Below are 17,670 nucleotides of genomic sequence, written 5' to 3'. Positions count from 1 at the left end.
CAGATTTTTGTACAAACACTACTAGAGTTCTTTTAGAACTTGAGTAGTTATAGTCTTAACACATTTATCTTTCACTGTAAGCATTTGTATTATCATTTAAATGTTTATTTATTAATATTTATTTATTTTATTGTGATTTTTTTTTAATTATTAAGGGCCACACTGAAAATAAGCTGAACTAAGGCTTCACTGCTGAAGAATAATGAGATAGAGATGGTCAGTTTAAAGGCCTTTAGAGCCTGATGGAGTTACAGTAGGTTCCTCCTCACACTGTGTTCTATAGGAAGTCCAGGTTTCATTTAAAAAAAAAAAAAAAAAGTACAACCCATTCACACATATAAAACTAATATTAATGAATGACTCTCAGGAATTCCTCCTCTCACAGAACTCTGTAATACTGAGACTTATGTGCTAAATTTATTGCGTGAATACGGGCAATTACCGGGCGACAGCGTGAACCCCATTAAAATATATCTGCACAGATAATGGTAGCCATTAACTCTACTTATGGATATCTCTGTCATCTACATCGGGGAAAGTTTCACACAGTTAGGCATCGTAATTTACTCCGAAAAAGGAAAAAGAATTAAGTCTCTACTTTGAGGTTTCACTATGAACTCTGTTCCATCAAGCAGCGGGTAAGACTTCATTCTCCATAAGCCATGTGTTCGTTATTCTTCTACGGCCGTGGATCTGAAAGTGGGGTCCTGGAAACACAGCCAGGGGTGCGGGAAATCTTTTGTTTTATTACAGATCAATATTTCTGAGGTTTTAACTGTTTCACTGATCATCTGAATCAAATAGGTTTAATCCAAACATCCACAGAAGAAACAAACAAACAAAAAAAACATAAAACTATACAAGTATAACTATAAAGACCTACAAATAAACTATAATGACCTTTAAATTGCCTCTAAAGCCTTCTAAAACATCTGTCTATCTATTTATCTATCTATTAAAGACATAAACTAAACCCTATAAAACATATATAACATGTAAATACCTATAAAAATTATAAATAACTATGAATAACTTATAAAGTCCCATAACCTACAAAGACTTATAAAATTCTCTATAGACATAAATAACCTGTAAATACATAAAAAAAAAAAAAAACTTTAAAAATGTATATTTAACCCAATTGACATCTATAAGGAACTTATAAAGTCTTATAACCTATAAAGAACTACAAATAAAATATAAAAAGGTACTTGATCTATAAATAATCAAAAACTTTCCTCTTGGCAAGCAATAACATCTATCTATCTATCTATCTATCTATTAAAGACACATAAAAAAGTATTGTAAATATATGTAACATATAAATACCTATAAATAACTTATAAAGTCATAAAAATAACCTACAAATATATAAAAACTTATAAATAGCTATGAATAACTTATAAAGTCTTATAACCTATAAAGAACTACAAATAAAATATAAAAAAGTTCTTATAAATGACCTATAAATAATCAAAAACATTCCTCTTGGCGAGCAATAACATCTGTCTATCTATCTATCTATCTATCTATCTATCTATCTATCTATCTGTCTGTCTGTCTATCTATCTATCTATCTGTCTGTCTGTCTATCTATCTATCTATCTATCTATCTATCTGTCTATCTATCTATCTGTCTGTCTATCTATCTATCTATCTATCTATCTATCTGTCTGTCTGTCTGTCTGTCTATCTATCTATCTGTCTGTCTGTCTGTCTGTCTGTCTGTCTGTCTGTCTATCTATCTATCTGTCTGTCTGTCTGTCTGTCTGTCTGTCTGTCTGTCTATCTATCTATCTATCTATCTATCTATCTATCTATCTGTCTGTCTGTCTATCTATCTATCTATCTGTCTGTCTATCTATCTATCTGTCTGTCTATCTATCTATCTATCTATCTATCTATCTATCTATCTGTCTGTCTATCTATCTATCTATAATGTATAAAGACCTATAAATAACTTGAATCTACTGTCAGTTCTAATTTTAAAAAAGTGTTCTTTGAGTGTAAGTTCAGGAATAAAAAGCTTTATATTTCCAATAAATGGCTAAAATATTATTGTCCACATTTAAATAATGTGTTAAAAAATGAAATAATGTGTCTGTGGAATTAGTTTAGAATTAAAGGGGTCCTTTTCTGCAGAAACGTTGAGTCGCTGTGTTCTGCGAGACGAGCTGAGGACGGATCTCAGAGCCGGCGTGAGATCTGCGATGAGGACGGAGTTGTTGTTGTTGTTGTTTTCCAGGAGAGCTGTTGTTGTTGATAGTAGCAGGATTTATAGTTTGACATAAAGCTACGTAATTGGATGGTGAGAGAGGTAGAGTTCCTACGTAACGAATCACAGACGCAGCGCGACTCGAGAGGAGTGTCAGCTATATGAGAACTACACAGCTAATAAATCCGAGGTCTCTCGTGAGCACTACTACACCGTATGAATTCATTTCGGCGTCTCCCACGCGGCCCGGAGAGCCGTTATTGTTTTGGGATCCGTTTCTGTGGTGTAGAAGCAGGAAATACACGTTAGATGATACATTACATGTTCGACTGGTTTATACTGCAGGATCTAATGAAAACTTTCTTTCTTTCTCTTCATAAAAACACTGAAACTCCCCGTTCTGTCCGGGCGCTGCTGGAGACTGGGAGTTACAGTGAGGATATAAAGATTTACAGTCAAAGCAGAGTTATATTTCACAGAGATTAAACACTGTACATCATTTTTAATCATATTTCTTACCTGTGCCAGGTTTGAGCGAGGCTTATGACCTGATATTAATAAATACAGACATGTAATAGCTTTTCCAATCATTAGTGCCGTATTTATTTCTTTTTTATCAGAGGATGTGAGCAGGCAAAGCCATGTGGGCGGAGCTACAGGTTATGCGGCAGACGGTTTTCCAATTTTGAGGCGTCATTTATAGATGGCAGCTTATAAAATTCGAAGGAATAACACATAACACACTACAAATCTGTGACATCATATAATATCATAACAATATAGCTAATGTAGCGCAATATGGTCACACAAGCTACGTAGCTAGTTACAGAATTTGCACAAAATCACCCATTTAAACAAAAAATCAAATATCTTGACCAGGATTTAAATATTTCCTAAACATTTTGGCAGGAAATAATTGTGTATAAACAGCATTCATGAAGTGCATCACTCTTTAGTAACTAAAAACCCTGTTTGCTCGTCACATTCTGTCTGTTTGAGGAAAAAGTACAGTAAAATAGATTACTGAAGTATAAATCTGGAGTTATGAAATCTGAAATCTGAGGCCAGAGTTAGACATGGAGGAAAAACATCTCAAACTCTTCTGTAGACATCGTATATTCCATCCAAGGAAGGCCGCTCATTGAGCTATAGATAGCTCTGCTGATGGACGTGAGCTTCCACGCTGCGTGCTCTCAGGTCCAGATTCACTGATTTTAGCTGATCCACCACGAACCCACACGAATTCCCCAGTGGTTTGCTCCATCAGTTTCCTGTGTGTGTGTGGATTCATGTCTACTAGATATGAATTCAACATAATTAATTAGACATAAATGACATTAATTGAAGTTTGATTTTGATACGTTTTTTGCTGTTTATTTTTATATAAGGAATAACACACGATATGCCACAACAACCCCACGTCCACATGTGTTGTATTCCTCTTACACCACAGCTTTTTATCTGTTTATAGTTACGTTTAATTTTGTGGAACGTTACTTCCTGTTCTCACTTACGTTATAGCAGCTATAAACAGTCATTCAATCTCCAATCTCTCTTTTTTCTCTCTCTTCCGCAAAGAAGCGTAAACTCCTCTGTCCTGAAGATGTTGGAAAACTTAAAGTTACAGCTTTACCTCTGACTGTTACAAAGCGCTGACACTGGAGACTCCTTCCATAAAATGTTACATAAACGTCTCCTTGCAGAAAACTGCACCATATCAATGATGAGCTGTTACTATAGAAACGATACTGTATTTGAATGAGCGCATTGATATAAACCTGTGATTTTCTTGTAGAGCTGCTGTTATGGAAAATTAGCAACACCTTTCTGATTCGAGAATTCAACCTTGTTTCATTAATAAACAGGTTAAAAATCATGATTTTTTCTTTACGGCTAATCGACTAGTTTTTGTTTAAATGCTGCTTGACTTGTGGAACCTGTAGTAGCTACACAATCACCTGCTGAGCCGAGGCATCACGTCCTCATGGGAAAATTAAAATAATATCCATATTGAGATTCCTCTCCTGTAGCACATAAAGGCAGTTTATCATCCAGGGAAAGGAAGCGTGAGGAGCGAGGATCTGAGCCGAGACACAAGTGTGTGTGTGTGTGTGTGTGTGTTTCTGCGTCCTCAACATCCCTCACACCCTGCATTTTACACGAATAAACACTGCTGCGTGTAGCGCAGAGAGACAGAAACACAGAGGAGAGAGTGAGATGGCAGATGGAACTACACACACACACACACACACACACACACACAGAGTCGTATGTCTGTATTTATAGAGTAAATCAAAGTAGCACAGTTCTTCAAGGCAGTTCTCACAGGTCTGATGGTGTGTGTGTGTGTGTGTGTGTGTGTGTGCTCCTCCTCTCAGACTGCATGGTGATGGAAAACACTTCAGAACATCTCAATGCCAAGTGCAAGTGACGCATTCACTTTAGACACAGCAGCAGCCTCAAACATTCTTAACCATGAAGCTGCTGCACACACACACACACACACACTTCTTCATTAGCATTAACATTACACCGCACACCCAGGACGCTAAACAATTATTTTTTCCTGAAATAAGAAGGTTTTATGAATTTTCGAGCAGAGCGAGTCACGCATGGTCAGGCGTAAATTATTGAGCTCGAGACTCTGGAGGAAAGCACAAAAATCATTTCCTGGTGAATTTATTATTTTTTTTAGCATCACAAATAAACAATCTGTGTATTGATTAAGAGTTATTATGAAAGAAATGCTAAATATCTAAACAGCAAGACAGATCAATTTTTATTTTCTTATTTATTTATTTTTTCTTTACACAATGTCCTTTTACCCTAAACGTAATCGATGTTGCTCAGTGTGTGTTCAGTTTGCGTCTTTCGTATTGCTCTGGAGTTTCAATGCGAATGTTGCTAACAAGTAATAGAAACTTCTAGCCACCAGTTTAGCCCCAGTCATCCCACAGTTGACGTAAATTCAGCTGGTTTTACGGAGTTGATATGAATTTCTAATACATTATTCTGATATTTTACGACCAGACACTGTCTGTATCACGATTTAGACACACAACTCGCATGATGCTAAACTGGTGGCTGTATGTTTCCGTTACTTATAAGCAACATTAGCATTATCTCATAACTCCAATCACAACAAGCAAAAAAAGAGATTTAAAAAAACAGAGAGAATAAATGGAACAAAATAATAAGCGATACTGATTATAGTGCAGATATAATAAATATGTGAAGTTACACTGATGAGCTGAATGGAGGATGGACAGATAGACAGACAGACAGACAGACAGTTAGATGGATGGACAGACGGATGGACAGACAGACAGGAAGATAGAAAGACAAACATATAGTACATGCTAATAAATGAACAGATACTAAACCAGACAAAGAGACAGATGCATAGATAGATAGATAGATAGATAGATAGATAGATAGATAGAATCAGACAGACACACAGGTAGGCAGACAGATAAATGTATGTTTGTGTGTGTGTGTGTGTGTGTGAGAGAGAGAGAGAGAGAGAGAGAGTCAATCTGCGTTTCCATGGTTACCGTGTGTGAAGGGTCCTGCTCTTCTTCAGCACAAACACTAGATGTCAGTACGAGAACTTCCTTTCCAGCGTATATAAAATATTTTACAGCAGCAGCAGCAGCAAAGCCGAGCGCCGTGGAACGTGGAGTGAGCGAGCGAGCCAACGCTCCGGCACGAGGGATCTATTAAAAGCATTGTGGCGGGGGAAAAAAGAGGAAAAAAAGAGAAAGCACTGCAACAAAGGGGTCAAGAGCATGAAGAGTGAGCACCATATTTCATTTCACAAAGACTCCCACGCCAGGCACTCGACCACACAGCATCGGCTTCGAGGACATCTGCTCTGCTCGGCTACAGAGACCACGTTAACCTCCGAGACATAAATACATTCATGTGAAATGAGCAGATAAATAAATAAGGAAATAAAGGTGCTTATGCGTATTATACGATGGTGTTAGAGTGAGGAAATGAAGCCGGGTCGTGAGTGATGTGTGGAACGGACACTGTGACAGATGGTGATGCAGCTCCACTCAAACTGTCATTATCCTCATGTGCATGATTGCATTCTCAACGCTATAAAACACAAAACAATAAGTACCTTTACACACAAGAAGCCAATCAGAATCATCCCCATCACAGACTCCTTACATTCATCTCGCTATTCAGAATCAATATCTATCTATCTATCTATCTATCTATCTATCTATCTATCTATCTATCTATCTATCTATCTATCAGGCCTGTGTTCATGTGGCTCTAATTTAACACAATCCTGTGTTCCTGTGTTCCCATTACATTTCTCTCCTTCCAGGGACTGATGAATCTATCTGTAGGATTCAGTGTTTCCAGACTTTCTGTTCCAAAGCACCTCTGTATGCTCCCTGTGCCAGTGGTTCCAAGATCATATATTGCCCGGGTCGTATATTTCCACAGTGCTATATTTACAGTAATATATTCTCATGGCCCTATATTCCTTGGCCCTTTGGCCCTATGGTCCCAGGATCCTATATTTCCAGGGTCCTATATATATTCTAGGGCACTATAGTCAATATGCCCCTCTTTTCCAGGGCCTAATATCTCCAAGGTCCTGTATTACAAGTGGCTTATATTCCAGATTTCTATATTTCCAGGGTCCTATATTACAAGAGTAGGTTTCTATATTTCAGTTTCTATTCAGGTTTCTATATTTCCAAGACCTTATATTTCCAGAGTCCTATGATCCACAGGCTCTATATTTCCAAGATCCTGTATTCCAGGATCCTATAATTCCAGGGTCATATATTTCTGGGTCCTATGTTCCCAAGGGTCCTATATATCCATGGTCTTATATACCAGGGCCCTATATTTTCATGGATCTATAATTCCTACCTATATTTAAAGCATCCTGTATTTCAGGTCCTATATTTCCAGGGTCTAATATTCTAGGGTCCTATATTTCCATTTTTCTATATTTTCAGGGTCGTATAATTCCAGGGTCCTGTATCACAGGGAACTATATTTTCAGGGTCCTATATTTCCATGGTCCTGTAGTTCAGGATCCTGTATTTTCAGTGTCCTGTACTGGTCTCATTGCCTTATATTCCCAGGGTCCTATATTTTGTCCAGTCACATGATTGCTTCACAGGCAGGGACGATTGCTTGCACCTTGACTTTTACTCTGTTTTGCAGCAATCTGAATGTGTTTAAAGTGCTTCATTTTTCATTTTCACCCAGTTGTCTTAAATATGCATATGCACATCTTTACTCGAGATTTTAATTAGCCGTTAATAACATGCGCAAGCTGCGAAGCTGTGTGAAGTAAACACACATGCTGTCGAAGAACTAGATTCTGTCTATGAATTCATTTAATAACTGTGTTCATAAGGGCGAGACAAACTGATTCAAAACATTATCAGATGCAGAAAAGTGCATATGCTGGGTTTTTATTTGTATTTATTCATTTTTATTTTAGCACCTGTGTGTCACTGAGTACAACAGCTGAGTATTATCTTTGATAGCATTGCTATTGCAACATTAATAACGAAGACATTTTCATTACAGTGATCTTGATTCTCTTCACTGACTTTTATTTAACTTTTTTCCCTTTTTTAGTTTTAGAAACAACTTTTTGTTCCTAAGAAAGTTGTATGTAATATTAAAATGGATTACAGTTCACAATCCATTTAATTGCTTTTCATGCAAATGACATGAACATGTTGCATGTAGTAGCTTCGTCTTTTCACCATTTATTCGTTCTTGTGAATAGATTTATCTAATTCACTTAAAAGAGTCGGTCAAGAGCTTAGCAATCAAAGCTTGATATACAGGTCATATCTGGTGCTTGGTTAGTTGAGTTGGAGATAGAGGAGTGTATCTATAACGAGACACTCGAGGGTGATCTGAGCCTGATGTGACATGAGAAAATTAAGAGGAGTCGAGCTGCACCAGAGAAACCGGCCCTGCTCTCTGCAGCACCACAGTGGAGAGTAATAACTATATGTCACTGTAATCACTATATAGTGCACCGAAAGTAGAAAGTTAGATATCCACTAAAATCCCACAATGCACCACTGCAGTGAGTAAAGCTTGTGTCCAAACTATGTGCCTAATGGGTATAAAATATCCATAATGCGCTGAAGATGATGCACAGAGTGAATGGAGTGTGGATTAGGACACATCGTAAAGATATAGTTGTAATTTTAACACTTTCATGTGTGGTCTCCAAGCGTTTCGGGTCCATTTGGTGAGGCAGGACGACATTAATAACGACATAGCCTCAAACAAAATGAAGTTGAGAGGCGATCGCACTTGACTTATGCTATAGGCTACTATGTAATGAATTGTTAGAGTAACCCTTAATAGTCAGTTGAGAGTCAATAACAGAGTCATCCAGCGTACAGTCTAACAGCTCGCTTTGAGCCTTTGTTCAACTGCAGGTAATAAGAGATAATATAATTAACCCAGGTTGCCATAAGACCTGGAACTATCCCAAACATTCAGGCATTGCAAGAACATCTTTCTTTTTTTTTTATCAGCTATTGCATAGAAAAAAACAGTCACAGTGTTGCACACACATTTCTGATTTATGGACATATTCACTCCCCCTTTCCCTCTCCCAAACTTTATAATATTATCTTATAATAGAAATAGTTCTGTACATCACAGACACACTGTAAGCACTAACACTTTGCATTTAATTGTGTAAATGTTTTAGAATTTATTCTGATTATCTCCTATGAAACGAGATCTCCCCGTCCCCCTCTGAAGCGTCATCCACAACCCTACCTCCTGAAACCATGTACACCTCACCCCTTCCTCCCAACTCTGGAAAAACTGACGGTCTGTTAAGTGCTACACACAGGTGAGTGGGCTATACAAACCACCTGTAGTAACACACTCTTTTCTCTGAATGTACACTGAACACTTTTTATAGACACTCTCCCACACAAAGACTCAGTTTGCTAATATATGTTTATATGTTTACTTGTGCATTGCACTGCAAACCATCTTGCGCTATTCCCCCAAAATATTACAAAAATCTCATGTACAAAATACCTCTTTCGTACAATTTCATTTACAGTATCTATGTAAAGTCTTTGTATAGTTTTTGTATAGTTTTTGTAAAGTTTGTATAGTCAAACAAATTGTTTTTCTTATACTTCTATGTTCATATTTATGTTTAACTTGTATGTAGCACCGTGGTCCTGCGAGACACGACATTTCGTTCCACTGTATGTCCACACATGTAGCAGAATGACCATAAAGCTCAACTTGAACTTGAACTTGTATATTTAAACAAGTCCAATCTGGCAACCCTGTCCTGTGCTCTATTAGCACTTGTTGAAGTTCTCATTTTTAACCACTAGGTGCAATAATACCTCTTATGGAGCTAAATGAGGCAGTAAGCACGCTGCATCACGACTGTACGACATCTAGAACAGAACTTTGGTTTGTACGTGTCAAATAGAGACATTTTTAATCGCTTAGTATTTCAAGAGACTTTAAAGTGTGATGAGAATGAGGACTTTATGAAGATTAACATTGGTTAAACAGGTGATATATGTGCCTAACACGTGCCTATGGACGAGCCGCCATTTTCTAAATCATTTACAGACCATAGTGTCAGTTTTTCATAAACATTTTTGCAAGAGACGCCGTCTTTCATTCCTGCTATCCCGGTCTTAGCCAAAAACAAAAACATGACATAGAGAATTGTGAGAAAGTTTAGAAAGGAAGTGAACTTTTTCATGCCATTTTAGTCGAATATTTTTGTGTATCATTAATGTAAACGATTGAATATTGGAGATTCTGGATTCTGGAAATTATCTGTTTTCTTGTAATTAGAAAAGTGCAATTAGAATTATTTCTTGAAATTAGAGATATTTTTCATGATTAGCTGAATGGAGTTGACCTGTGTGTGATTAAAGTGTTAATATAGTAAATAAACCTGTTCCTGGAAAAACCCAGCATTTGTTAGAGAACACACCTAAACACACAGCATCATAAACAATCAAACCAAGTCCAGGATAAAGTTCTGGAAAACTATCAATCAAGATTTGGTTATAAAAAAATATCTCCAACTTAAATCCTTTATTAAAAGCATGGAAAGAACATGGAACAGCCATGACTCTGCCTAGGGGAGGATGTCCACCAGGTAAAGAGCAGGTAAAGAGGGGATTAGTCAGAGGAACAACCAAGAGGACAGAAGAACTCTGAAGGAGCTGGAGAGATCCACAGGATAACCACTGCACAAAGCTAGGCTTTCTGGAAGAGGGGCGAGGGAGTCGTAGGAAATTCTGTTTGGAGTTTGTCAAAAGGTGAAGCTGGAGACTCAACAGATGTGGAAAAATGTTCTCTGGTCTGATGAGACCAAAATTATACTATTTGCCCTCGGCACAAAGTGCTACATTTGGCAGAAACTGAACACTCCTCAGAACACCGACCCCATTGTGAAACACGGTGGTGGTAGCATCATGTTTTATTCATATAAACTAAGCTGCAAAGCATTTTTCAACAATTTCATTATCTGTCTTACAGGCACATGTTTGCAATTATAGTGCAGAAATGACAGCATTATGATGAAATAAACACAACGAAATAAAGGAGGAGGCAGAGGAGGAGGCTGAGAAAGTTTTAGTGCTTATATGTTATATAATATCCCAGATTTTCAAACACTGACCACGTCCTGCACTAATGACAGCAGCCATCATCCCTCCCATGAGCTTGGCCTTCATCACTCTCTCTTTCTCTTTATCTTCCCCTTGTGCCGTCTGCATTTCATTAGTGATGACAGCTTGCGAGCCGTTAGGTGTCTGTCCTGTCATAAAGTGATGCATTCTCTATGTGAAACACCCAAAAGCCTTCAATCGGATTTTACTGAATTTAATTTATTCGACTGCTTAACCCTGCAGATTGTTAAATAATGGTGACAGAGTCAGAAGCAAACGCGGCAATCGTGAGCTTGTTCATTTACAGCATTTTCTTGACAGGTCAGAATCAGTGTTCAGCCGAGGAGAAAGTACACATCATAAATATTTATAACAGAGTGTACCCGATCGATCATGAGCTGAACTGAAGCGAGGAATCACGAATACTGTAAATATGTACAGGAGATTATATTTAAAACTGCTATAGAATATAATAAAATACATCTGGAACATTATACTTTATTCTGGATATTTTGTAGTGTTACAAACTGGAGCTGAAATGGACTTAATTGGGATTTTATGTCATGAATCTACACAAATTAGCTTAGAATATCAAAGTGTGTGTGTGGAAAAAAAGTCAATATAGTTTGCAAAATTGTTTACAAGTAAAAACCTAAACCTTGATTGCATAAGGATTCATTCTCATTGCTGTAAAACACCTGAATTGCCACAGAAGTGACATAATTAGCTGAATGGAGTCGACCTGTGTGTGATTAAAGTGTTAATACAGTAAATAAACCTGTTCCTGGAAGAACCCAGCATTTGTTAGAGAACATACCTAAACACACAGCATCATAAACAATCAAACCAAGTCCAGGATAAAGTTCTGGAAAACTATCAATCAAGGTTTGGTTATAAAAAAATATCTCCAACTTAAATCCTTTATTAAAAGCATGGAAAGAACATGGAACAGCCATGACTCTGCCTAGGGGAGGATGTCCACCAGGTAAAGAGCAGGTAAAGAGGGGATTAGTCAGAGGAACAACCAAGAGGACAGAAGAACTCTGAAGGAGCTGGAGAGATCCACAGGATAACCACTGCACAAAGCTAGGCTTTCTGGAAGAGGGGCGAGGGAGTCGTAGGAAATTCTGTTTGGAGTTTGTCAAAAGGTGAAGCTGGAGACTCAACAGATGTGGAAAAATGTTCTCTGGTCTGATGAGACCAAAATTATACTATTTGCCCTCGGCACAAAGTGCTACATTTGGCAGAAACTGAACACTCCTCAGAACACCGACCCCATTGTGAAACACGGTGGTGGTAGCATCATGTTTTATTTATATAAACTAAGCTGCAAAGCATTTTTCAACAATTTCATGCTTGAAATTTGAACATATCTAAAGTCAGTTTAATAGTTAATAATTGTAATAATCTCACAAAGATAAATATTAGATAAATTTGTCTTCATTCATATTTTCAATTGTGAAGATATTAAAAAATATATTCATTGTTATGCAAAATAGGAACACCTCCATATCTGTCTGCTATTCTGTCAAAATGAAGAACTTAATATCCCCAAAGTTAGCTAACTTAGCTAGCCAGGATGCTAGTAAACTAGCTCACATTAGTCGTGAGTGTGATTTCAGTCTCAGAGTCTCGATGTACAGCCTCATGTTCTATCATGTTTAACATCAAATCTTGTCAGAATACAGTGTTACCATGACATCTGCCATCTGCTCATCACTAGCTTTAGCAAACCTAGCTAACTAGCTAGCTTGGCACCACGTTCTTATTGTCCAATCCGAAATGTAATTGGTCCAAACTCATACTTAGCCCCACCCCCAAATCTCTTTCAAATAGAACTGCTGAGAAAGTCTTGAATTAAGAGAAAAATGTAGCTTTTGGACTGTGTTAATAACTTTGACTGAAACAGCCACATCTGTATAAACAGAATCTAAGAAGATGCATTCTTCATCCTAAACGTCATGATGTTGAGACAAAAGAGCTTTAATGATCATACTGCATCACGTTTATTAGTTAAACATACGGCTAATTTGCGATGCCCCTGTGCAGGTTGTAGAGAAAAGGTCACCCGTGAGCTGGAAATGTCATTGGGAGGTAAAACATCTGCTAGTGAAAGTTCTCCAAAAAGCAATCAGGAAGCGGTTTAGTCTCAGGGTGAGAGGCCGTGATGCTCATCTGCATAATCGTCTGCTCTGTCTGTCTGCTTCACGTCCAGTAACGTAACGTTTTCCTGTGAGGTTCACGCTGGATTAGGGCGGAGCGGGAAGACTCGGCTCGGCTCATTAGCTCCGTAATGGCGTAGCGCAGGTTGTTTTAGCCCACTGGAGCATCAGCTACCTGTCTCCTGCTTTCGGAGCATTAATGAAATTTGCTGATTGGATGCTCTGAAGTTTCCGTCGCGTTCCATCACTGTGAGTGTTGATTATTTTTCCTAAATCATGATTCATGTTAAGAGGTTCTGATTTTCCACTGAAGGATGTCTGTTAGATTTTACACACTTTTCAACTATGTGATTTTTTTTCCCTTTTTCACGCAGGACGAGTCTCACACTGAATCCTGTCTCTAAGAGGAAGAAGCCGAGGCTCAATTAATGGATTTTCGGCTGTTCCATTTAGCATCAACTGATCCTTTTTGCATGTAATGTATTTTTAATGAACAAATCTTTCATGCTAAATCCAAAGCTAATTTCATAACTTATCAATCTTGACTAGCAGTTTGCCAGTACACACACATCAGTGTGATCGCTCCTCACAGATGGCCATGTTCTGCTGAATGAGCAGAGACACTTTTACAAAATCTCTGGCCCTGAATCTGAATTAGGCTTTTATTCTCACTCAGTATTATACAAACTGCTTTGGTTCTACACAAAAAATAACCAAATAACACATCAAACTTTTCTCACACTATACACTATCAGTATAAGAACTCTCATTAAGACCAAAAAATATATATAAATATATATTTCCAAGAAAATAAATTCCCTTTAGAGTACACACGCTAACACTGGAGCTAGCATTATAGCAAACAAGGTAAAAAATATTAATAAAATTAATGATTCGCACTTGTTCTATTCCTTTCGCAATTTAGCAGCGATTACAATTTTGTATTAATTGAAGAATTAATTAAAAACACATCTTACTTTTCATCCATTTATAGGTACATTTAAGGTTGTGGAACTTCCATAAGTCTATTTTTTTCCATTTTCACTTTCTCTTGAAGAGAATTTTAAACAAATGTCACGTTATAGAGAAACTGCAAAACATGAAGATGTCAGGAAACATAAAGTTACAGCTTTACCTCAGACCATTACAAAGCACTGACACTGGAGACTCCTTCCATAAATGTCAAATAATCGTCTGCTTACAAGCTGAAAACGTCACCATATCAAAGATTACACGCTTTTTTTAATCCACTGTACGCGTCCCTGTGAATGAGCCGTTACTATAGAAACGATAACGTATTAGAACGAGCGCATTAATATAAACCTGTGATTTGCAGCTGCGCTACTGTCAGAGCTGCTGTTGTAGAGAATTAATCAACACCTTCTGACCAATCACAGTCCAGAATTCACAGATATTCACTTGGTGAGTTGAATGACGATGCAGCTGATTTTGTTGGAATTGTGATGCAGAAAAAAAATAATAATACAACCGTGTTTGAGCTTAAAGCGAGCGTCCACTTCCTGTTTATTAGATTAACTGTAGGAAGTAGCGTGCTGCAGTCGGACGCTGCTCTCGAGCATTAAATTTGACTTTGCGTGTCTCCCGAGGCGTATTTTGTCTGATGGCTTTGTAATTGGTTTATGGGATTAAAATAAGTACAGCTCGAGGCTGTTTGAGTTTCAGCTTCTTTATTCACTCAAACTGCGACAAATAAACCACACACAGAGCCGCAGCGTAATGTTCCTGCGTTATGGAAATGACTTCACATCTGCTCAGTGTGTGTGTGTGTGTGTGTGTGTGTGTGTGTGTGTTTAATGGTTTAGGTTGGGACGGTCTGTCAATTATTCTAAATATAAAATTCAATTGAATAAATGATCTTATTCGACATAAAACCTAAATTAAATTGAATTTCCTAATTTAATACATTTAATAAAATTGTTTCTCATGAGCTGTTGAAATTTGTATTAATGTTATTATAGTTATAGTTATCAAAGTTTTTAAAAATATTAAACTAAAATAAAAATAAATATTTTAAAAAGGAAAAGGAGGATGAAAGGAGGATGTATTTTTTTTCTTTTAACTCGCCACCAATCCTCCTCTTCTGGGGACAATAATGTGTCTGAAAGACAGAAAAGGAAGAGAAAAGAATATTTTTTTTTTAAAAAATGAAGAAAATTATGAAAAAAAAAAAAAACAAAAGAGGGAGAAAATGAGGGGAAAAAAAGTCCATCAACAGATCAGACACGATTTGGCAGCAAAACTGGAATAAATATTTATTTGTTTGTTTGTTTGTTTGTTTTCTTTACACACAAACTCAGGTTCAAACGTAGGATATGAATATTTCCCAAAGCCAGTTGGATTTTTCCGGAACACCATATTTCTTGTGTAGATTCTCCTGCAAACGATTTATGAATTAATTCATTTTCATTTTCAAGTTTAAATTCTCAAATTCTTACATTTTCAGGTAGATTGTATGAAAGGTATGATGGCTAACCCCGCCCCTCAGCCCAACCTTAACCAATCAGAACCTAATGGAGCAGAGGACTAGATACATATATATAGTTAATCATGCGTATATCTGTGTGTATGTGTGTGTGTGTACGTGTGTGTGTGTGTAATCCCATGGTCATGCGAATCACAACCAGGAATCCATCCATCCATCCATCCATCCATCAATCCATCCATCCATCCATCCATCAATCCATCCATCTATCCATCCATCCATCCATCCATCAATCCATCCATCCATCTATCCATCCATCCATCCATCAATCCATCCATCCATCCATCCATCCATCCATCCTCTATACTGCTTTTCCTTCACAGGGTCACGGGGAGCCTGGAGCCTGTCACAGGAGACTCGGGGCACAAGGGGGCTAAACCCTGGATGAGGTGCCAACCCATAGCAGGGCACAGTCACACACACACACACACACACACACTCACACACACACTACGGACAATTTGGAAATGCCAATGAGCCTACAACGCATGTCTTTGGACTCAGAGGAAACTGGAGGAAACTCCTAAAGCACAGGGAGAACACGCAAACTCCACACACACAACCAGGAATAATTAATAAATTACTTAAAAAGAGCCTTTGATCGAGTCTAATTTGATCATCTTGGTTTAACGAGCCATCACGTGAGGGAATTAAAATAAATAAATAATTGATGTATGACTAATGAGGAATGTTTTCAGGTTTTGATGACACACACGAGGAAAAAAGACTAAAATCTGTTATTTACTATTCAGACATGGTTATTAATGTTAAATGACTGTATGAGTTTAAATGAATCTGTTAGACAAACAGAGCAAGCGTGAGGACTTGTGTCCCGAATTCTTTCCCCCGTGACTGTCAGATCATTATTACATGTTGTAGAGACATAAGGGAGCCATGAATACCAATTAGCGCAATCTCAGGTTTAAATCAGATGGCCAGGCTCAAGCGCTAAAATAAGTCTCGTCAAATCGTTCATGGTGTCATGACCCAACTGCAGGTTAGATTTATCATTTCCCCAGCGCTCCTCGTGGCCTGCCCTCAAATTTAATCAGCGCGCCAATCATACCGTAATCAGACAAATGACCCCTAATCAAAGGTAAAGGAATTCATTAAGGCGCTTTCGATGAAATATGGCGAAAGGAATCAGGTGCTAAACGACACCGGGCCGGGTTATGACAATCGTTCTCGCCCGCAATTTTCTCAGCGAGTTCCTTCAAAGTCATCAGAAAAGTTCACGTTACTTCTGTTGTATTTTCTTCTGTGACCGTGGCCAGGAAACATGAAAGTAATTAGTTCCAGCAACGCATGTGACTGATAAGGTGTTTACGAGCTGCCGATAAACTAGCCTTGAACTCGGAACTAAAAATATACACAAGATGCACAAACGTTAATGACTGGTAATTAGATTCTGAAAACACTAACAGTGAACAGTGAAGCATTTTTCGGCTCAGCTTTTACTTTCATTGCCTTACCTATTGTACACAAATCTTCTCCTCGGCATTGACGTTTTCCAATTAGGCTCTAACCTGCCTGTGTGTTAAACGCTCGCCAGGCATTAAGTAAACTCATCAGCGAGCTTCGTCACCGCTGTCCCTCTTTCAGACGGCAAACGCTCTTAATTTGAATTGACACATTTAATTTTCCTCCGCAGTCGACTTCATTTCGATGATGGATTGCTTTGTCGAGCCATAATTGGACTTTTGAAAAGGGACAAAAAAGGAATGCCTGAAAAAAGCTATCAATTTAGAAAATAAATAAGTAAATTAATAAATAAATAAAGTCGAGCAGCAACATTAATCTGAGCCGTGAACGAGAGCTGGTGCGAGAATATAAAAGCCTGAACGGACAGATCGAGATCGGATCTGTGGACCAATCAAAGCCGAAGATACGTATAATCTTAAGAATAACGTTTAACGATAATAACGTGTTCTTCAATACAATTCAAATATATTTGATGGACAAAATGCACGTACATTCCTAAGAAAGGAAAATACAATGCAAAGAAGTTCTTCAACCACCGAAAAAATAAAAAAGTGTGAACACCCGCTCTACATAGCAAAAGGGGCGGAGCCACGAGTTTCTTCATTGTTTCTATAGTAACAGTTCATTCAC

Source organism: Pangasianodon hypophthalmus, chromosome 25, assembly GCF_027358585.1.
Source record: "Pangasianodon hypophthalmus isolate fPanHyp1 chromosome 25, fPanHyp1.pri, whole genome shotgun sequence".
NCBI lineage: Eukaryota > Metazoa > Chordata > Actinopteri > Siluriformes > Pangasiidae > Pangasianodon > Pangasianodon hypophthalmus.
This window is presented reverse-complemented; position numbering follows the sequence as displayed.